This window comes from Elgaria multicarinata, chromosome 1 (assembly GCF_023053635.1).
Source record: "Elgaria multicarinata webbii isolate HBS135686 ecotype San Diego chromosome 1, rElgMul1.1.pri, whole genome shotgun sequence".
Classification (NCBI taxonomy): Eukaryota; Metazoa; Chordata; class Lepidosauria; order Squamata; family Anguidae; genus Elgaria; species Elgaria multicarinata.
Genome location: NC_086171.1, coordinates 43,468,752 through 43,492,333, shown reverse-complemented (window position 1 = coordinate 43,492,333; position 23,582 = coordinate 43,468,752). Strand labels below are relative to the sequence as shown.

Below are 23,582 nucleotides of genomic sequence, written 5' to 3'. Positions count from 1 at the left end.
ACTTCCTCTTGGGAAATCGGAAGCAGCAAATACTCAATTTTGCAGCATTTGCTTTTATACACAAGATATGACTGAGGGCCATTATCTCCATCTGCAAAGTTTCCAAGAAAAACCTTGATTCCCACCTGATCAGGACAAAAAAATAATTGAACATTCTTCTGTGTTAGCTATTTTCAAGAAGCAAGATTGCAAACAAGCTGAGGACTGTCCTTTAGTGTTTTGGGCTGCTGCGAAAATGGATGTTGCATGTTTGAGACTTGGGCAATGTCTCTTAGACTTTAGATTAGCTCATTTCCTTGCACTCAGGAGTTTCAGATTGTTTTGGAAATGCAAAATAATGGAATGTTTTGGTGACACCATTAGAATAAAGTGATCAGAGTCCTGCTAGTTCTTACCTACACCAGCAAATGCACATTTGAAATTAAGAATTAAGGAAGTGCAAACTGCATTCAGTATACTTAAGCAAAAGTACCATAGTGTGAATATAGTTGTCATTCCTATTTATAAATCTAGGGCAAGATCCAATCATGCCCTTGTGCAGGCGAGCAGAGCTGCCAGTCCTGTTGCATGTGCAGCCCCTACCACAGGTGTCCCATGATGTAGTGCTTCCAGGGGCAACCCCCAAAATGAGTAGAACCCCATTTCTTGAAGGGACAGGTCACACCCCTTCCATAAATGAGTGTTGCTGTTCATTTGGGGGCTTGTCCCTGGAAGTGCTGCATCACAGACACCAGTGGCAGGAACCACACATGCACCAGTACCGGTGAACTTGGCCCCCTGTGCAACGGCACGATGGAATACTGTGCCTAGTCTCTAGTCCAACAGGCATAATGGTTGGCCAGGGGAGGGGCAATCTTTATACTTACCCTCTTGGTCATTCCCAACATGGAAAAATATGTTGCATTGCATACGTTGAGAACCAACTTCAGTGCTAAATTATAAATGAGGCTAGTTAGTTATGGAACCTAGAATCTTTCAGAAGTAGTTATTAGTCACTAGAATACATTAATAAGGTACCATTCTGTCTTTGTCTGGAGATAGTACCCTAAAGCATCTGCAGAATATACTGCCTTCATTACTGAGATACACATGTTGGCATCAGGGATTCTGGCCAACTTCATTTCCAACCAAATTTAGAAACCCCAGCATGCCTCTTTACAGATTAAGTGCAAACTGGTTTTTCTAAAATTGCTGATATTACTGGAAGTAGAGCTTTCATAACTTCCAACAATTATCCAACCATTCCTGCATTAACAACCAATTCTTGACCTCTATTGTGAACCCATTGCTACTTGTGCTTCCCTCTGTCTATCAAATAAAGAGTTCTTCGTGATCTCTGTGCATCACACATATGAGCTCTGTGCCTGTGTGCAGCCCTGTTTTGGAAAACTTCTATAACTGATTAATTTTAGCAGGAACCCTCCCCTAACCATCCTAGGGGTATATCTGTAGTAGGTTCCCTTATTCCCTCAGTTCTCCTTTGACTGCCAGCTTGGCCTCCATGGGACATATCTCCCCCCCCCCCCCCCCCCGTGCGCACCTTTCTGAAAGTGTGTCCATTGTGGCAGCAAACTTCTTCCCATGGACAGAAACTCCTTGTGATGACCTCATTTTTTGCTTACAAGCTGTCCTCAGTAGAGTAAATGGCCTACCCAAGATAATAGAGCGTGTTTTGTGGCACACATTCCTGTCTCCACACCCATCACTGACTCAAGGCAGTCTTACCTCTGGTCTAAGGAAAGGGATGTGGCTTTGTTATTGTCATGGAGGTCAACAAATTAGCACTGGCTGCACAGCCAGCTTCTGCTGGAAATAGAAAGAACCAGTTGCTCCTGATCTCTGTAGTGACCATGGATCAACAGTGTGCTCACATTCAACTATGTACACTTGTATAAGTGACAAACATTAAAGAGTACATACAATCCAAGCTTTTTCCTTCTGAAATAACTTGATACTTGGGAAAAAAACCTTTTCTTTGAATAGGTCTCTACATTGATGTAGAAAATTCAGCTATGTCCAAGTTGAGCAGTGCCTCCTTATTATAGGTATTTATTCTTTACATTTTGATTTGCATCAGTAATGAAATGTGGGTACACATGCACTCACAACATTGCAGACCCCTTACTTGGCCCATGAAGCGCAAGGCATCACCATCTCACCTAAAATGAACAGGTTGGAAAACATTGAGAAAGAGGTACTTGAGAAAGCCTAAAAGAAAGTATGTAATAATTTGTGCTAGGAAGAGACAATACAAAATAAATAGTAAACAAATAAGCGGGAGGTTTCTTTCGAGGACTTCACATTCTACACATTCTACATATTGAGAATTGAGGCCAAGAAAAGTTACATGAAAAATTTACTTATCTTGCACCAAATTACAAAATGGTATCCTGACGTGAGTAATAGTAATTTAGTAAATACGTATTGATTTTAAGGACCGTTTCTAGAGCACTGTTCAAATTATATACTCCTTAGGAGAGATGTTGGGAATTGAACCTTGGCGGTTAGAGAAGAGCATGCAAACCTGAAGCCTGCTCTTGGTGGGCCTGTTCAGACAACATGCTAAACCATGGTTAGGCTGCTAACCCTTTTGCAGCAAATGGTTAGTGAGCGTGTTTAAACCGTATTTATGTATCCACTATGGTTAGGAATGGTCCACATGACATGCAAAGCCATAATGTTTATCTGAAAATGCTTAACCACTGTGGCTTAGCATGTCATCTGAACAGGGTCCATCTCTCTTTGGGGGTAAATGTGTATTGGGTTTACTTACTTTGGTTAGAGTGAACAGAGAGAATAGGAATAGCATTGTTTACCACCATTGAGTCTCAAAATTATGAAGTGTTTCTCATCCTAACCTTTATTGTGTTTTTTTTTCTTATAGAAATTGAGATCACCAGAGCAGAGGAGAGAAACAAAACCTAATAAGAGAGCCTACACTATGAAGACATCATGGCCCTGTTTCCTTTCTCAGTGGTGGATTTCTGTCACAACAAAAATGATGCTGGCAAGATCTTGTTCCCCTTCCCCCCTCCTTAGTTTATTTAAAACCTTGCACGCATTTTGATACTTCGTGATTTCAGAGACCTCGGTGAAGATTATGTTTGTTTTTTTCTTACTGATATGTGGCATGTTCTTTCCTCTCAGCCTTTTGTGTTTGGTTTTATTTTGTTTTTCCACTGCAGCACACCAGCAGTGTCTTTAATACATTAAGACAACATGTTTGGTGTTCACACACATCCTCAGTAATGTCTGTAGATAAAAGCCAGTCATGACATGAAACAGTTGGTGTATTCATTGAGAGGTTCCACACCTTTTGCAATTTGTCAGAAATATATTTTAAGCTAGAGTAAATCTTGCAGGTTGGTTGTGACACAGTCAGTATCTTACAACTATGTCCATTTCTTACTGCTAGGAAATATCATGTTCCATTATTTAACCACGGCAATAAGGGCATCTTAGTCAGAATCTCTGAATTTGGGTACTCTGTCTATGATGCATAACTTGGCAGATGTCAAAACAGACCTGCCATGGTGATATATGAATATGATAGTATGGAGTACTTCAAATATTCTACACCCTTCTTAGAATAAGGCACTTTTGCTGTTTTTGTGGTTGCATTTTTACTTTTTCATGTAGCTTAGTTCAAAAATATTTTCTAAGAAGCAAAGTAGAGAAGATGAAGGAAAAATGAGTTTACATTAGGATAAGCACTATGGTATAGAAACTCTAGTTGCTGAATGAGCCATTTAAAAAAACACCTAGTTTTGAATAGTCATCCAAATTCCAAATACTTGCTCTTCCAAACCAAAGCATCTTTCCAGTTATTTTTCTAAGATGTTCAGATATGATTGAATAATGTCACTTCAAATAGGCTTTTCCCCAATAATTGTTCAAATCTTTAAAGATAGAAGCAATTGTTAAATTAGGAAAGGACTTCTGCTTTCCTCCTTTTGAGGGAAAGTGGTTTTGGTGGAACCTATGGGAATCTTAAGGACTGTAGCTGCTTTTGCCTGCCACACGCCATCCCTAATATCATTAATAATACTTGAATTCTAGGAGATGGGGAATGGAGCAAATCCAAAATGTAAATTAGACAAGCTTACAGTGGGGCTTTCTCAGTCATTTTATTCAACACGGAAAGCTACATTGCCTCCCTAGTACTTCAGCTGCCTAAAAACACATCTATTTTTTGTAACACCTTGATTACAGCATCTAATGCTTTCTTAGAGAAAGGACAAAAACAGGGATATATGACCCATGCTGTAGTTTCTTTCTTAAACTGATGGCTTTATAATGTTTGGATTTGGCTAATACTTAATTTTGCAGAAGATTTATTTTGCAGAAGGCTTATGATATTCTTCCCAGTAGTTGTACAACAATTAAAACGTGTATCTCCATTCTGATCATGACAATTTTACTACCTAAATACTTCCAAAAGCATATCTTGAATTAATATTTTATATCTGTAAAAACAGATAATCAGAAAATCTGGTGGAACAGTTTGAACATAACACAAATGCCTTAACTATGATTTGCTTTGATTTTCATACTCAACCTTTTGAATGTGATCTTTCTCAAATTAGGTCATATATTCAGTTGGTTGTTTCAAGATGAGGGTCTTTTTTTAAAAAAAAAAAGTCTCAGTGCTTGCAAAAATATGAGGAATCTTTGAAAATGTAACAAAGGTTTCAATTAAGAAAATGAGGGTAGATCCTGTAAATCTCTTAACTTTGGCAGCTTAAGGAGGGAGGGAGGGAGGCAGTTACGCTCTTCGTTGAAGCATCTGATGGTTTGATGTAGAGAGTAATTCCACTGAAGTACTCCCTTCCATGGGCTAAATGCCTAGCACCTTATTATCCACAATAAATCAAACATTCAGGGCTTCTGCTTAAGTTTTGTGATTGTGGGTGTGAATGTGTGCTTTCAACACTTCTTTTTAAAAAATAGTCATTGATGCCATTGAACATATTAGCCAATAATATCCTAGTTATCAGCTCTCAAAAACTGAGAGTCTGCAAACTGCAAACATATCTCTCCAAATACATGTTTTTTTAATCTAAGGCCTTAGCTAGACCTAAGGTTTATCCTGGGGTCATCCCTGCCTGCTCCCGGGATCTCCGGTGTGTCATTTACATGAACAGGGATGACCCCAGGACGATCTCGAGATAAACCTTAGGTCTAGCTAAGGCCTAAGAGTCCTGATTTAGGGACATGGGAAGGGCTTAGTGGCCATGAAAGCCCTAGTTTTTCTTAGCACACATTCACTGTCATTTCCATCATCTTCTTCCACATGCAATCCAAATGGGTGCTACAGCTGTTTAAGCCAGAGGCTTCTTTATTGGGAGGACACCCTCCTTTTTCAGTCCAGCCCTAAATGGAAAACATCAGCACCCCTTAGCTCCACCCCTTGGCTCCAGGGCGCAAGGGGTCCAATCTGCACCCTCTCCCACAGCCCAAATACGACCCTGTTCCACCCAAAGAGGTTGGCACAGTCAACGCAGTTTCCTGTGTAGAATGAAGAAATAAGGTGTCTGCTTTAGAGCTCACCAGACAGTGAGGGGTTTTAGAATGATTTCCTGTAGAGATTACATGCATAAAAGTGGAAGAATCTAAAATCCACACATACTTTACAAGAAGGATCGGTGATCAGAATGGTACATTTTTCTCAGATCTTTCCTGTAGAACTCCTGTGGATTAAAGTAGATTTCAATTCCAATGCTATTGTCCGTTTGTATCCCTTCATAGAAATCATTCCAAAAGCATGCACAGGAAGGAAAATTACTGGTTGGGTCTTAAAGAAGTTACTGTTGGGTTTTCCTAAGGTGATGAGATTTCAACAGATTTTCATGCAGTTCAAGTGGGTAAATTTAAGACAGCTGAGTTTGACCTTTGTAGTGGATGTTTAGTTTTTATTAGGGAGATAGGGTGATCATTGGAGTGTAAGTAGAGAGCTGCAATAATGTGATTTATGGAAAACAGCCTGATGTTGTGCAGGATGGTCACCTGGATCCACATCATCGGCCTAATTGGAAGAAAAATCCAGTGCACTGTTACCTATCTATCCAAGACCACAACGTAGAGAGTAGTGATCCAGCATCCCTTTTCCAGAGCACAGTGCAAAACTACATAGAATGTATCTCCAAAATATCTTCCAACATTCTAAATGTTTCTGAATGCCTTTTGAAACCCAACGTTGGGTAATATTTTCATAGCTCCCTGTATGGCCATTTTACCCATTATTCCCTAAAGAGTCACTTGTACAAAACCACTAATTCCCAGAAGTCTATTCTGGAGAGTTCAGGTGGGCAATTCAGGATGGCTTTGAACACTACATAACATGGGAGTTAACATTTTGCAACTACCTCCATTGTCAGCTGTGCAAGGTCTCTTTGGATCTGAACCTTGTGCACTTGACTGCAGCAGGAGATGGGAATGTTGAACAATGAAGCCCTCAAAAAACAAATAGCCGTGTCACCTGCACTTTCTATTTTCCCCATGTTATGTAATGCCTGAAGCTGCTCTGAGCATATTGCAACGAGAGCTAAGACTTGGTACAATTCCTGCCCTCTTTCTAGGTACTTGAAATGGCACAGTTCATATCCTCAGTTTTCCATGTATATGTCAATAATTGTGGCCTGATTCCTATGTTACTAAAGTAACATGGTTCCTATACCTTTCCAATAAGTTTTGACTGATTAACTTCATGGAGTCTTATTACTCCCACATGGACGGGCATAAATACTACCTATGTGCTCAACCATTTCACAGGATTCTGTCCTTCAAATGCTTCCAGAATGATCGAAGAGCCAGCAATAAGGTGCATGAGTGGGAGGGAGAAGCAACCATGCTGCTTTGATAATGTATGCATTGAGCCTATGTGGTCAGTAATAGAAGTGAGACAGCGTTCCTGTTCCTTACAATTCCCTTACAAATATACTGCTGCTTGTTTTAGTGGACTTACCTATGAATAGAGGGGAAATGATTCTGAAGCTGTAAGGAGAGAGCGTTGTCAGCTTGCAGTGAAAGATAGGATGGATTCTACCACATGAGAAGTGGAGGGATTGTAATAGAAATGATCTTTAGAGAAAGTTTCCATAACCTAAGATAATAAATTAAATGAGGAGATAGAAGCATTTTGCTTCAAGGGTTGACGCCTTCAGAACAACCCTTCCAAACATGCAGAACACCTGGGCCTTGTTAATAGCATTGCCATTTCTTGACTATATAGTATCTTCTGAGTTATTTTAAGAATAAGGTGGATTAGCAGCACAGGAAATGTTAATACACGGTGGCTGAAGAGACTTGCCAACAAGTCTTCCTTTTGGTGCGTAGAAGAACTTTGTATAGACATTTCCTATTCATTCTGGTTTAACTTTCGACAAACCTCGGGGATAGACCTTGAGTATGCTCTCTTTAATGTGCACACACCAACCCACAATTGCACGTGTGGTGGCTGTGGAGCGTGCCTCATACAAAACAATATTACTGGTTTTATAATCCAATATGAAAAACGGCATTTAGACTGTACAGATCAGCACTGAATATGGACACCATATAAATAAAATTATATTCCATTGTTGATGATAACCATGGCCTTCTCTCTTGACATAAAGGTGTGGAGGTAATTATATATGTTGTTGCCTTGCAATATTCTTAAAAGCAAAAATTGAAACGATGCACTATGAAATTCCCTATCCCGTTCCCCCAAAAACTGCACTTCTGCAGTGCTACATACAAAATCTTCCCTTGCTGGGAATCTTTATATGAGGCACAAAAAAGGTGCTCTTTTTAACAGGGGTTTGGTACTCAATGTTAATATTAAAATATGTATACATGCATATAGCCACACACTTTAGAATGACAGCTTAGTAAGCAGTATGGTTAAATAAATGTTACATTGTTTTCAACGTGTAATTTGTCTGTATTATGAAAGATGTAATGGTTTGTCAGGTGTTTACTGTTTTCATGTAATATGATATTTAATAAAGTGTAACAGGATTTCTACGCTCCTTGGTGTTTTTATGTACGATTCATAGTATAACTCAGAATTTTAAAATTCAGAACTTTAAAATGTTTGAAGAACATATAATGTATGAAAAGCAGAAACATTGGCCCTATTCAGACAACACACAAAATGGTTAACAGAATGCTTAACTGTGGTTAACGGTGTCATCTGACACATGTTTTTCCTAACCATCTGCCCTGTTAACCACATTGCGGTTAGGGTCACTAACCATGTTGTGCAACATAGTTGGCAGCAATAATCATGGCTAAAAGTGTAGTCTGAAACATGTCTGTGGTTAAGGGGCCATGGTTAAGGGTTTAAGGGGTTAAGGCATAGAGCTTCCAGTACAGAGTGGACTAACTCTAACTGTATTTTAATCTTATATCAATTTTGCTGCATGTTTTTATCCTGGTTGTGCTTTTTATACTGTATTTTGTAATTGTGCTTTTAACATGTTGGTTATTTTATTATGGTTTTAATTTTTGTGAGGCGCCCAGAGAGCTTTGGCTATTGGGCAGTATAAAAATGTAATAAATAAATAAATAAAACTAGGCGGCGGCGCTCTAGCCAGTGGACTCTATGGCCGCTCTGGACTGCTGATTGATACGCTCGCTGCAGCTGCCATTTCGTGTTTCGCATTAGTTTTTTGGAGCAATTTTACAATAGAGTTTTTAAAATCCCCTCTTGCAATTTCCCCGTACAAAGCATCCATTTCTCCTACCTCGTTGAAGCGCCATTACACCCCTCAGGTTCTGTTTACTGTGGCGGCACTGCCTGATGATGCGGCTATCACAGCCATCTTGGAAGGCTTCCGCCTCCCCTGTGATGACAGTAGAGGTATAGCAGGAATGGCGATGCAGGAAGCAAAGGAACTGCTCATTAAATGGGGTGATACATGTATGTAATTGCTGATTTCATTGGTGCCTGCACTAAAATGATGTCTGTAACTGCTAGGGATCCTAGGGCTAGGGCTGCTGGATACAGGGTGGATCACTTGGAGGAATCAGGTGCTCCATTAACCACTTTGTGGTTAGCATGTGGTTAAGGAAAACTTAATCACTGTCTTCTGCTAGCATTCCGCATGTGGTTAGCATTAACCACAGCTGAACATGGTTAAGATAACCACAAAGCCCAGAGTGTTGTCTGAACCAGGCCATTGTGTTTTAAGAAATTTGAACTATTTCCATTGGCTTTATTGAGAAACTTAGTTTAAATGCATGCATTTCAGAACAATATTGTGATTTGTTCGTTCCCTCTGGGTTTGAACTGGTGGGAGCAATGACATCTTGAACTGAAAAGGCATGGCTATAGGAAATGGTTGTATTTTGTGTTGTGTCTTATCACAATACAACCTCAAAGTTAGGAACAAACAGATCAACTCAAGGCAAACTTATTTTTTTACATCTAATCAAGGTGCTATCTGGCAATGTGGGCAAACCGCAATTTGCTTCGAAACAATGTCATTTGGCCAGGTTTGAAGTCACTTCTTAGCTAATAATTTCCCCCAACTCTGGCCCAAGTCAGCCCGGCTGCTACCACCAAGGAAGAAGCATTTGCTGTAATAGCTTTGCTGCTCCCCAGAGAAAAGTAAAATCAGAGGGAAGGTGTTTGAGCAACCTTGTGCCACTAGGTTAATGCACAGCTTTTCAGAATAATGGCCATCATTGTAAATCTTAGCAGTGCAAACCCTACAGCAGCAAAACAGCCTGCTGCTACCAGTGGGGGGTGGTGTTATGGGCATTAGCTTTGAGAAGCTTATACTGCACAAGAGCAAGGAGGATAAAGGATACAAATCAGGAAACAACTGACGAGTCTTTTTTTTTTATTAAAAAAAAAATCCAGGGCCTAGTATTTACTGTTCGTTCCCCTTGTGAGTAGTGTTATATATTGTCTGCAGTGAGTCATGCTGAGAGAGTCAAGCACAATAGCTAAGAGCACACTAACAGTCCCACAGTCGTTCTTCTCAGAGGTGGTTGCTGGGCAAGTAGAGCACACAATTCCTAAGCTCTGTGCTATTGAGAGAGAGAGAGAGAATGGTGGTTATTTAGGACAGACAAAATTGTTATTCTTGCTTTCTCAAAGAGGACTATTGTATCTTGGGATGGGGAGGACAGAAGTTTACTTCAGAACTCCTCTTCCTCATTCAAGAACCAGGAGAATAAAAATTGAGATAGGAAATAGAGACCCTTCTCCCACAGATGTAAGCCCTGTTAAGCAAAATAGAACTGGGTTTACGCTGCCCTCCACCTTAACCACCGATTAAAGTGCTAGACTCAGGCCTAGCACATCAAATGTAACCATTTCCCCCCTTTTCTCACGTCCCAGCAATAGGTGTTAGAAAGCAAAATATGTGGCTTACCAGTGGGCTTACTTCCTGCTTTCAGGCGCTGATAAAAAACAGAGCTGCCAAAATATGTTAAGAGTGCTCAAGATGCTGCACTTGCTGCCTCCTGGCTCTCCCACCACAGATGGCCACAGAATGAATGGAATGCGCCTCAAGGCCCAAGCGACTGGATATATATGTGGCCATTTTAATGGGAGCAACTGTTTATGCAGTTATGATTCAACTGCTGCCTACCCAAAGCAGAACACTCTATTTAAGAGCTGGGATAAGTCCCTATTTCATCCAGTTAATTGTCAGGGGAAGGGTTACGCTGTGTTTGCTGGGTGGTACATAGAGGCAATAGAAGGTTGCAGGTCACCTCAGACAAGATTGCCAGCTCCTGAAAAAAAATTTTTTTAAAAAAAAAAGTTACCTGAATGGCTTCTGGGACTAGAGCTAAACTGAAGGCTAGAACTCCAAAACTTTCTTAAATGGCTAGGTATGCAACCCTGTACATGCTTAGACAGAAAGAAGTCCTACAACTCCCAGCATCCCCCTGACTAAGGCCTCAGCTAGACCTAGTGGTCTAGCGCAATGGAGGGGTGAAGACCCTGCAATATTTTTATCACGAGCTCTCCCCCTCTGTTCACATGTGGCGTGCGGCGGCCTCAGAGGGAGAGGCATCATGCGCGCCATTTTTTTTAAGTGACAGGTGTGCACGAGCGCTCGTGCACTCAAAGGTATATATATTTTCCCTGCTCGCCACCCCTGATGGGTGCAGAGCTCCTGAGGAACTCTGCGCCCCGTGTGTGCATCCCGGGTCCTTGCGAGGAACCGCGAGGAGCAGGGACAAACCACGATGCCCGGCCACAGGTTCCACAGTCTTGGGCTCAGCCTGAGTAAGCAGAAAAACTGGGCCTAAAGTGGAGGGCGAGATCCCAGGGCAAGAGAGGGATCATCCCTCCCTGATCCCAGGATCCACTGTGGATCATGTGGTCACACAGGGACGATCCCGGGGATCGCCCCTGGATAAAGCCCTGTCTAGCTAAGGCCCTATTTGGCATTATTATTATTATTATTATTATTATTATTATTATTATTATTATTATCTACCTGAGGGGTGAAAAATGCCCTGCCCTTTCCTGTAAAACAACTAGGCAGTTTTATTTTGTGTCTCTTGAAAGCTCTTACCATGGAGTACTCTTCACAACAAACACTGTATCACACAAACCACAGCAGTTTGGCCAGCAGCATCTATTTTATTTATCCCTTGATTCCCCTGAATGCAGGTAGAGACATCCAGGCATTGCTTGTGGGAGTGGTGTCCCATTTCACAACTCCTAGCTTCACTCTTAAATATGCTAGAGAATAAGGGGCAAACTGTGCCCCCACGCCTTGCCTGGCAAACTGTGAGGGTAAGACCCCTCATGGAAGTAACCTTGTCTTTCAGATTTGTCCCTAGGTTTCAAATTTGGTGGATCACAGCTGCCAAACAGGATATATAGCAAATTGTGATAAGCAATTATATCACAGTGCAAGTTGCATCAGATCTATCCCACCAAGGCAATATGCTGGAATTCCTACAGTCTGATTTCTTCCAGCTTCTCCATCCTGAAGAGATAGTTTTCAGCATTAGCCAGCATCTTAAGATCTCCAGGCAAGTATGTGTGTGTGAGAGAGTTCACAGCAAGTAACTAACATCAACTCACCTCATCATGCTAGTCCCAATAAGCTGATTTGTTAAGATAGTTTGCAAAGATTCTGTGTATCCGGTATGTAATCTAGATGTCCTCTCTTGTAATTTAGATGTCCTCATCTAGATGTTCTTTCTTGAGGTATTAATTGACTTACTGTGTTTTCAAAGACAGATGAGAATACAATCCTCTAACAGTTCTATTCATGAAGGCCTGATGAGTAAAGGAAGTATGTTGCTATGTTTCCAATGAAGTTCTTTCCTCCTCCCCCGCCCCCCTCAGGTGTTTTGCTATTATAGTACCAAATGCCAGCATATGGATGAAAATCTTCCTTTTCCTGGCAGTGGCCAGTATCCAACGGAGTGCTTACACCCCTACCAATTCTATGGCATCCCACCGATTTCTATCCACAAGCGGCACCCACCACTTGCAGAATGGAGATTTAGCACTTCCGGGGGCAACCAGAAACAAGTGAAAACCCTAGTTTCTGGAATGAGACAGATCAGCAAAGCTCATGTAAGGCAACTCTGCCGACTTGATCCAATCCAGAAATAAGTGTTTCTGCTCATTTGGGGCCTTCTGTGGTGTTACACCCCACAAGTCAGTTCCCAAATGTATGTCTGCAGTTTGTAAGTCTGTGGGTTTTAGGGTTTAAATGGAGAAGGATTTCAATATATAAAATAAAACACTCTGACAATCATTCACCTCAGCACATATAACTCACAGTGTTTTATTTTATATATTGAAATCCTCCATTTAAACCCCTTTCTCCACATAGTTTGGAGGAAGGTGGGTTTTATCCCTTGCCTCAGGCGTATCAAACAGTGGTGCTTGGCTTGAGCAGGGAGTAGCTGCGGCCGGGTCTGTTGTTCAGAGCCTGTGTCGTGGCACCTTCCTCTAGGAAGCATGAAATCTCCATTGCACAAGCAGTCGGTTTCACTTCCACAGTGGAAGTGGAAGGAGCCACTGCTCACGCAACAGATTCAGCGGGGGCATAAGCACCCCCTTGGATACTGGCCCAATTTTTTCTGATAGTACATGGGATTATTTATTTATTTATTTATTACACTTATATACTGCCCCCATAGCCAGGGCTCTCTGGGCGGTTTACAGAAATTCTAAAATTAAGATAAAAACAAATATACAAAATTTAAAATCCTAAAACACAGAACATACACACATAAAGCATTAAAAACCGTTAAAAAAAACTAAACATGTGGGTAATTAAGATGTGCCGCCATATGCCTGGGCAAAGAGGAAAGTCTTAACCTGGCGCGAAAAGATAGCAGCGTTGGTGCCAGGCGAGCCTTGTCAGGGAGATCGTTCCATAGTCTGGGGGCCACCACCGAAAAGGCCCTGTCCCTCGTTGCCACACTCCGAGCCTCTCTCAGAGTAGGCACCCGGAGGAGGACCTTAGATGTTGAACATAGTGACCAGGTATATTCACATCGGGAGAGGCGTTCCGAAGGTATTGTGGTCCCAAGCCATGTAAGGCTTTATAGGTCAAAACCAGCACCTTGAATTGGGCTCGGAAGCTTACAAGCAGCCAGTGAAAGCAGACCAAAGCAGGTGTTATATGGTCGAAACTTCTGGTTCCTGAAATCAATCTGGCTGCTGCATTTTGCACGAGCTGCAGCTTCCGATTCGTCTTCAAAGGCAGCCCTACATAGAGTGCATTGCAGTAATCTAACTCGGAGATTACCAGAGCATGTACAACTGAAGCCAGGTTATCCCTGTCCAAATAGGGTTATCCCAAGTACTGCCTTGCAAAGTTTGGCTAAGGGATTGCGACTTGCCCAATACTAATCAATGTCTTTCATGACTGAACAGAGATTTGCATCCTAGCAGTGCCAGGTCTAGCTTTCTGAGAGCCCTTGGGCAAGACACCCTCAGTGGGCTCCTCCCTCAGTGAGTCTATCTACTCATGGTCATTGTCACCCTCTGCTCCTCATCCTCTTTCCCATCTTTGCTACCACTTGGTTGCTTGACAGGCAGAAAGCGAGTGAGCAAGGAGGCAGTGGCATCTACTGCTCCTCCTTCTCACAACCACCATTTTCTGGACCAGAGCGAGAAGCAGGGGAACAAGCAGGTTGCCATGGTGAATAGGAGGAGCAACTTCAGGTTTTTTTGGCCAGTGGGCCCCTGCTGGGGTGCAGGCCCTGGTCAGGTGCCCAACCATGCCTACCCTTGAAACCATCTCTGCATCCGAGATGTCATCTAAGGACTTATTGACACCTACCACCTTTTCACAATGGGAGGGGGGATAATTGCGAGGTTTCCTGCTTCCAGGATCGTCCCTCATGGGGCACACGCAAGGGAGGTTTCCCGCAACTAAAGGGGAGCCATTGCAGGAGGACATATGCCCTGTAATGGTGGTTCCAAATGGGTATCGGGAGAAGTGGGTAGGATTGGACAGATGGTTACGGGGCATGGAATTTGTTGTTTAATAACGCCTCCGAGATGTGCACCAGTGCAAACACACAGCAATGCAGGGAGATGTGCTCCTGCGCATGATATGTTTGTGTAAAAAAAAGAAAGAAATACTCAGCGATGAAACACGCCGATGCCCATTCACACACCCCTGACAGCGGATTGGCTGTTCGCTGTTCTAAGAGCTCGCTCCAAACAGCAACAGCTTCACGATGGGGGAGCACACCAGCCGCGGACTTCGGGGTTGTAGCGAGAGAGCTGAAAAAAGTGACAAAAGCAGTCAGCGATATTCCTGAATAACTGAGGGGGTCGATCCAAGATCAATCCCTTGATCACTGTGGGAGTAGGTGAACGTCATGTGGCCCAGTAGGGACAACTGCAATATTATTCAGGAATAAATGGCTGGTGTATACAAGGCCTAAGCCTAACATTTCAGCTATAGGACCAGTGCTCTCATGCAGCTGGGTGAAACAACCTGCTTCAGGTGCATCACCAGGGGAATTGGTGTCTGAATGATGCAGCCAGAAGTGTTGGCCCTAATGGGAACTCTGCTTCAGGCAACAAAATGTCTTCGGTCAACACTAATGGCAGCTTATGTGTTACCAGCTGTCCAGTTAGGGCAAGGTTAGGGCGGCAATAGGTGTAAATTTTAATAATAAATTATTAAATCTACATTATAATAAAGTTAATTAAAGTACAGGGATCTGGTGTAGCATAGTGGCTAACACGTACCCATTTCAAATCTCACCGCAACCATGAATTCACTAGGTGGTGTTATGCAAGCTGTTGTCTCTCTCCCTCAGACTCCCCACTCCATGTATAACATCGGGATAATGTGGCCTACCTTGCAGGGTTGTTGTAAGTGCTTTGTACACTCCAATGCAAGTGCTGTATATATGAGGGTGATGAAAATAAAATTCTTACAATGTGACTAGAAACAATTTAGTTTTCAAAGAGAATTGCATTTAAACCAAATCTCTTATCCAAATTGAGTTTCTGCATTGTGTGTATTAGTTGGGTAGAAACCAATTACTGAATTCTCAAAGTGGCCTTTATGCATCTTGTTGCTGCTTTTACTTTTCCAGCTAATACACATTCTTCCTTCTTGCTACATTTCCCCTTGCTTGTTGCTGAAGTAACTGGTACATTCAATCTATAAGAAATTAATTGCTGAGGAAACGCAATGTAATGAAATTGGGGAGAGGGGATCTATAAGACAGAAATTATACTATCTTTTTAGTCACACCTAATTCAGCACTTTGTCTTTTCTGGAAATTCTACCCCCCCCCCCCCCCCAAATGGGTTCTATATACATCTCACTGTTAGTATTTTGAATTGCAATTCTGTAGAAACTTAGAAGAAACTGGAGGGTAAATGAGTCTTTTCTTGCTCAAAGTCAGCAGTGCTCGGAATTAGTTTCTCCACAATCAAGTCTGTCTTTCAGGATGGGAATCATCTCACCAAAAGCCCAGAGTTATGCACAGACTTCTCCAGAACTCTGCCTTTGCATCGATGGTGAGCGAACAAGCTGTGCATTTTAACAGCACCAAGATCACCGACTGTTGATGCCCAGTTGGACATTTGGGAGCTGCCTGCTGTCTCGCATTTCCTGCTGAGAACCCTTGGGGGAAACAGAAGGGCAGGGACAGTGGAGAAAGATTTGATGTCTGAAAGAGACAGAGAGACGGAAAGGAATAGAAATGATGGCAGCTGTGAGAGAATGTGAGGAGCTGGAGAAAGGAAGGGTATGAAGAAAAATGATCATTAAGAAATACACGTTTTTGTAGCCAAGAAAATAAGAAATGTTAAAGAGTTCAGCATTCATTAGCATGGAGCTACTGTAGCAAAATAGGGCAAAAGGGACTATAACAGATTGGTTAGCAGTATAGTTATCCACATTATGGAAACAGTTGTGAAGAGCCCTGATTAGGATGGATGGATGGACAGATCTGCACACCTCAGTTCCTCAAGTGGTGAAACGTTCCAGGAGCCAGCTAAGAACATGAGCCTTGCTGGATCGAACCAAAGGCATAACTAGTGCAGTGTCCTACTTGCCACAGTGGCCAACCAGATACCCATGGGAAGCCCATGAGCAGGACATGAGAGCAATGACATTCATAGAAGGGGGCCTATAAGGCCATCGAGTCCAACCCCCTGCTCAATGCAGGAATCCACCTTAAAGCATCCCTGACAGATGGTTGTCCAGCTGCCTCTTGACGGCCTCTAGTGTGGGAGAGCCCATGACCTCCCTAGGTTATTGGTTCCATTGTCGTACTGCTCTAAGTTTTTCCTGATGTCCAGCCAGAATCTGGCTTCCTGTAACTTGAGCCCAATATTCCATGTCCGGTGCTCTGGGATGATTTAGAAGAGATCTTCTGCTCATGTTCCCAGCAACCAGTATTCAGAGGCACACTGACTCTGATCCTGAAAGGATTGCACAGCCATCAGGACTAGTTGCGATTGATAGGATTATCCTCCATGAATTTGTCTAGTCCCCTTTCAAAGCCATCAGTGTTGGTTAGATTTAATTCAACCCACTAAATGGTGTTGTGGTTGTTGGTTTTATTCTGCATTTATTGATACTTATAAATGCTCTTGAGGAAGGCATTTTGTTGTAACATGTCAAGCAATGTGTGTGAATGAAGACGTTTTCCTCCAGACACTAATCTGAGATTCACGTCCCTTTTTGACATGTTTCCCCCCTCCCTCATCAAAGTAAAGTTGGCTGTCATTCTTTTACTGAGCCAACGTATGCACTCCTAATTCCAAATGACAGAAACTTCCTAAAGTCATCTTTAAAATGTGATTCCACTGACTGGTACTTGAGCAAATTTAGTTCTGCATTGAGATATACCAAGTATGTAAATAGCTAAAATCCTGAGAGGCCACTCGTTTTAGTTCTGGGGGAATGTGAATTGGCTGACTCACATCCCTGGAGAAGTTGTACATCAATTGGAGTGTTCCTTTGGATAGCAGCAAGCGTTTGCCAGTGTTCATTGCCTCCTTTGTCCTGATGTGGAGATAAATGTATTATGTCCCAGACAAGGAAATCAGAGGCTGCATGAAAGCTCAGTTTATAAATATGAATGCAATTATTGCTATTGACTTTGCTAGTCCATGTAAACATTGCTCCTAGTCTAAAGAGGAAGTTGTCTGTCTGCCTCCGAGAGGGATGGAGCTTCTGCCTTCCCAAGAGACTGCCCAGCTGGGCTGCAAGGAGAGGAGCGTCAAACATGTAAATATCCCTCCAGACTAGAAAGCAACAACTGTTATCTGTTGACATCGTCTCTTTACCCTTGACAATGGTACTTGCTTGGCTGCATTTCATGTGTTCATAAAGCAAAAGCACCAATCTTTTCTCTCGTACCCCCCTCCCCCAAAGAAAAAAAATACTGTGCTTTTCTTTAAGACTACACAGGTTATACTGCTGGGAACTCGAATATACCTGCTTTCATAGAGTTTTCTATTTTCTGCATAATTTGTTTCAACAAAGATGGGCAAGACATGAAAATCCAAACGCTTTTCTCCGAGGCGCCTCTTTCACTTTGCTCTCCACGGGAAGTTATATCATCAACCCTAACTATGCTCAGAGGGACTAAGGAATTCTGAGTGGGGTGGCAGGTGACATCGCAGCATCCCCGTGAGTTCTGGCTCCACTACACCGCTGACGCACACACACATTTGGACCAGCTCTGCTTAATGAAACTGGAAACTGCATTCCTCAAAACACATACTTGGCAGGGGAGTGCTCAGTTCAGATACACGTGCCTACAGCCAAGGTTACAAACCATGATTTCTGGTGTTATAACTCAAGATCGGTTTCAATTAGCCTGATCTCTGGCCTAGTTCTTCACTGTTAATTCTTCTCGAAGATAGATGCTGCTTTTTTCCATATACATTTTGCATGCTTCCATAGGCCGTGCGCAGCACATTTCATTAGGGTGTGCACCCAGAATTATTATTTTTTTAAAGGTGAACATTTATTGAATACTCAATCATTGCAGTTTTTTGTGGGGGGGGGATGAGGAGATGGCCCTCAAGCCCCAGCATTGGTGGGGTATTGTGGTGACACTGGCCAGAGGAGGGGCTTATGAGGCAATATTAGCTTTCAAGGGCCCTCCTCCTGGTCTCTTTGAAGTGCAGCTCTTGGCAGAGAGGCTCCCAGCAGAATGATTCCATTTCGTTCCTGATGCTGGGAGCCATCGTGCTCTCTTGGAGGCAGCAGTTATTTGGCACAGTGGTGGAGAAGCCAGAGGGCAGCCGGAGGACTGTTCCCACTGCATCCGGATCCCCCTCTGGATCTCTACTCGAAGGCCCCTTCAATTTGGCACTTATTGCTTGAGACATTAGGGTGTGCCTAGGCACACCCTGCACACCCCTTGCACATGCCTATGCATGCCCCATGGCTCCATATAAGCTTTGGATACTCCATGGCATCCAGATCCCCCTCTGGATCTCTACTCGAAGGCCCCCTCAATTTGGCACATATTGCTTGAGACATTAGGGTGTGCCTAGGCACACCCTGCACACCCCTTGCACATGCCTATGCATGCCCCATGGCTCCATATAAGCTTTGGATACTCCATGGCATCCAGATCCCCCTCTGGATCTCTACTCGAAGGCCCCCTCAATTTGGCACTTACTGCTTGAGACATGCACACGCCTTGCACATGCCTATGCATGCCCCATGGCTCCATATAAGCTTTGGATACTCCATGGCTCCTTATTGTCAGGACAGTTCTTCTTGTATTGAACTTGGTTTGCTTTCAAGGCTGCCAGAGGAAACGTGAATCCATTTGAGGGGGAAATGGAATGGTGGCTGCATTTCTCACTTGCTCTAAGACGGCATGTCTCAAAGGACACGCAAAGCAGGTGGTTTTGCCCTTGCTCTCTTTACACAACACTGCAGCTTCAGGGGGGGAAGCCACAGGAGGTGTTTCCTGCAGCTCCTGTGCTCTCTGCTGTGTCTCTATAACTCACTTACTGGAGAGTTTTATCTTGCACACTTTTTCTCCTTTGCCTAAACCTTTACATGTGATTCTCAGGTCACGGAGGAAACGACAGATCGGGGAGCCATCACTTTGTCTAAAAACTTAATTTTGCCTTGGAAAATTTGTGAAGGGCTTTCTGTTTTTGTTGTTTTAAAAAAACTAATGCACAAGGAGGCTGCTAATTTGATGAAGGAAATGGCGTGGGAAATTGGAAGCATTTAGCCCTTTTCCCCATCTAAATTGCTCCTTCAAAGGGCTACTTGCCCAGTGGGAGAAAACAGCAGGCACAATGCAGGCCCCTGTGTACCCATCACCTTAACAGGGTATGATTTCGTTCTAGAAAACGGCATGGAATAAAGAGTTAAAACACTCTTGCTTCTGAAGGTAGGCAGGTGTCCTCTTTTACCAAGGATAATCCTCTATTTGAAGGCATCCTATTCGAAGGGCTATCCAGTCTGATCCCAGTCTGATCCCAGGCAATAAAAACTGTTGCATCTATGCATTTACAATACAATTATGCAAATTGATGTCCTGTTTTCTGGTGATGTGTTTTCGCCCCCCTTTTTTTTGGTGATTCATATGTGCCACCTTCCTAATCCTTGTTCTGCTTCCTTGATCATATTAGCAGTTTCCATCTCCAGCACACTGTGGCTGCATTTAGAAACAAGAAATCAGTATCTTCTTGGATAAGAATACAGTAGTGTAAGGTGTATTACTCGAGATCTCCCACACCAATTTTGCTCATTTTTGTTCTAAACTGAAGCTTGAGCAGTGCAGACCTGTCTAAAATTTTGAAACTTTGAAAAAGTCCAAAGCTTGAGCTTTGGGCAGCTCAGGAAGGGAGAAGGGAGAGGGATGAGACAACAGGGATGTTAATGCATATGCCCTACACTGTGCACTGTGCATGTAATGTAATATATGACACTGTGTGTATATGCACACGTAATAATGCTTACTCCTGGGAGGTCTTAGAGTACTGGGCCAGTGGAAGGACAGGCACAGAATGCTAGGAAAGGCACTGAAGAAATGTCAGTTGGTGATAGAGTAGAAGAAGGCAAACTGGGGAGAAAGAGCGGAAAGGATACCAGAAAGAGAATCATAGAATAGTAGAGTTGGAAGGGGCCTATAAGGCCATCGAACAACCCCCTACTCAATGCAGGAATCCACCCTAAAGCATCCCTGACAGATGGTTGTCCAGCTGCCTCTTGAAGGTCTCTAGTGTGGGAGAGCCCATGACCTCCCTGGGTCATTGGTTCCATTGTCGTACTGCTCTAACAGTGAGGAAGTTTTTCCTGATGTCCAGCTGGAATCTGGCTTCTTGTAACTTGAGACCATTAGTCCTTGTCCTGCACTCTGGGATGACCGAGAAGAGATCCTGGCCCTCCTCTGTGTGACAACCTTTCAAGTATTTGAAGAGTGCTATCATGTCTCACCATGGTATGGTATGGTTCGTTTCTGCGCCATATTTCAGCCAAAAGGCACCCTAAAGAGGCTCGCAAAAGTATACAAATACAACATTCAAACAATACAATAAAATACAAGTTTTGCCTTGACAGAAGAGAGGTTCACATGTCCCCTCCCCATGCATTGAAACAATCTATGAGGGGGATCTCACAGGGCTGTGAAGGCTGGGCATGTTCCCTGCTGTGAATGCGCACTGAGGCCATCCCCTCTGCTGCAGTTTGCAGCAGATACATTTCTCTCTGAGAGTTCAGAGAGCATAGGGAAATCTCCCCATGCGTACTACCCATTCAGAGCAGGCAATGCAAACTTCATAGCCTGGCCTGGCATTTTAGTCAAACAGAGTATATTCTCTAACTTGTCTCGGATGGAAGCACGGACACCCTTGCAAAACCCCAGGCTACTGTACCAAGGATCACTTTATGAGTTCCATCCTCTCCATTTTGGACTTAACGGAGTTGGCTCCTTTAGATGGTAAGGCTTTACATGGTGAGCCAGGGGACCTTCTGGCTCATTTTGCGGAGTGGGAAACCCTGACACCTGCCCCAAAGTCCCGCTTTGCGGAGGCGCAGGGTTAGGTGAACGTGCTTAAAAGAATCCTAGCACAAGCAGACAATTAGATGGCCCCAGCATAAAGTGCAGCAGGTGGGGGAAGCCGGACTACAGGGAGAGTAGCCACACTGAGGAGAATTTACAGTCAGTGGATGGAATGGAATCAAAGCAAAGTAGTAGCTACATCTGGACTTCCAGTAGGCGGGAAATAAAGACATCATTCCGTCTTCCTTAGCAATCTTTTATCCAGAAGGAAACCCTCTCTTTTTCCCTCCATGGCAGCTGTGAAAATGCTGGAGTGAAAAAACGCATAGAGAACTAGCAGTCTTCCTTGCTCCCATCACAGAACCTTCAGTTTTATTAAATATAATTAAACTCCCTGGAAGACAAGGGCACAATTTCAGCTGTGGTAAGTGGGGCTGACGCGCGCATGGGAATGTATGCGCCAGACGGGGCTGCCTTCGCCTTTGTGCCCCTCGTCCCTTCATGTTGTTGGCTGAGCTGCACAGACACCGTCAGACAGATCTGCCGAACACATGAATGCTAAGGAAGTCGTTTCCCTAGTAACAATAACCGTGTAGCAAATCTCAGAACTTCTTGCCCTTCCTTATGGGATTTTATTTGTTTGTTTGTTTTCCCTGGGTCAGATAAAGTAGAAGCAAAAGGAAGGGTGGGAGGGAAGAGGAGGGCAAGCCAGAGAAAAGGCATCTAGAGCATCTTCAACAAACACTGTTGACATTTTTGAATCTCCAGCCTTCTCCCTCCTCACAAGCAAGCTGACGTGACTGACTTTGTTATCGTTTCAGAAACAATAAAAGCACCGTTCCAGACTCCGCCATCAGGACACTCAGGAGGGGTGGCCAGGAATCTTCTTTTACAGAGGACCATCCTCTATTTGAAAGGCTACAGGAAAGGCTCCTCTATTTTTAAACTGTTCTCTTTTTTAAAGGGCTGTCCAATCCAAGACCAGTTTAAAGATGGGGGATAGTCTGCTATTATGCCCATGTGCTTGTGGGCCGCACCAGTGGAGGCTGGTGGCTCCGGAAAATATGAAAAACACCATAAATGAACAAAACCCAGCACGACTAGTCCAGAACTCTAAAGGAGATATCCAAGCACCTTGGGTATCTTCTTTAGAGTTCTGAGTGAAACGTGGAATAGATCCACTGCCGCACTGACTTTGGAGCCTCCACTGGGACTCACTGCTTGCACAAAGGGGAGTTTGCAATTAACCCCAAATGGGGCTCTCTGACCTGTCCCATTTGGAAATGGCATTTCTGTTCATTTCTGGGGTTGTTTTTAAAAGTGAAAAAGCCCCGTATGCAAGCAGTGGGTCCCGCAAGCTCAATGGAACTGGCAGAAACAGAACAGCCCCCTTGGAAACTGACCAATAAACCCTAAGAAACCCTAGAAGTTGTCCATAAACAGCACCTGGACAGCAGGCTGAGTAAGGCACACAGGACACTTGGTTCACAGTCTTCCACAGGATGGTGAGATGTACTGTATTTCTATTTCAATTATTATCATCATTTTTCTTTCTAAATTAGAGCCTACACATATAAATTAGCAAATACAAATCAGCACCCTCCAGTTGAAGCTATGTCTCCAGTTGAACCATCCACGGTTGCCACTAGGGCATTCCTGTGCCACAAGGAGAGCACGGCAGTGCAGGACTCTTGCAGGATTAGTGTCCAAGATCAGTCTGTCCAGGCCCAGTGTCAGTACCTGGCCCTCTGGCAGAGGTGCTGGCTACCTGGGCCCCATCTGAGAGTTTACTTGGTGGTGGCAGTGATAAACAGCCATTTTAATTGCCCACAGTCTGTTTCCTGACTTGGAGCTGAGCAGAAGCAGGGAAGAGCAGCTGGCCCAGCTCAAGTAGAAGCTACAAAAGTAGGCCAGTTCCCAGTGAGCGAGCGAACAGGAAGAGCAAACAGGAGTTTGACAGGGGGAGTGTAGGGGAAGAGGAGACCAAGGAAAAGGGAACAAGAGAAGCCTCAAGGAAATCCAGGAGGCTGCCAATTCAAAGAGGCCATGTGCTTGCTATGTGCTCCTGAGTGCTGAGTGAAGAAGGTCAGTGTGGAGAGTTGCTGCAGGGCCTGAAGGGGGTGTGGCCTGATTGCTGA

The 23,582-nt window shown here is 43.5% G+C and overlaps 1 protein-coding gene across 3 annotated transcripts in view; it reads left to right on the top strand.

Annotated features, from left to right (window-relative positions):
• Positions 1-5,034, top strand: part of CDK14 (cyclin dependent kinase 14) — a 273,801-nt gene extending 268,767 nt beyond the window's left edge. For all 3 annotated transcript variants that reach the window (XM_063127120.1, XM_063127135.1, XM_063127127.1), the window contains one exon: positions 2,885-5,034. The gene's annotated coding sequence lies outside the window, so the exon portion shown is untranslated. The remainder of the gene's footprint in view (positions 1-2,884) is intronic.
• Positions 5,035-23,582: the final 18,548 nt, after the last annotated feature.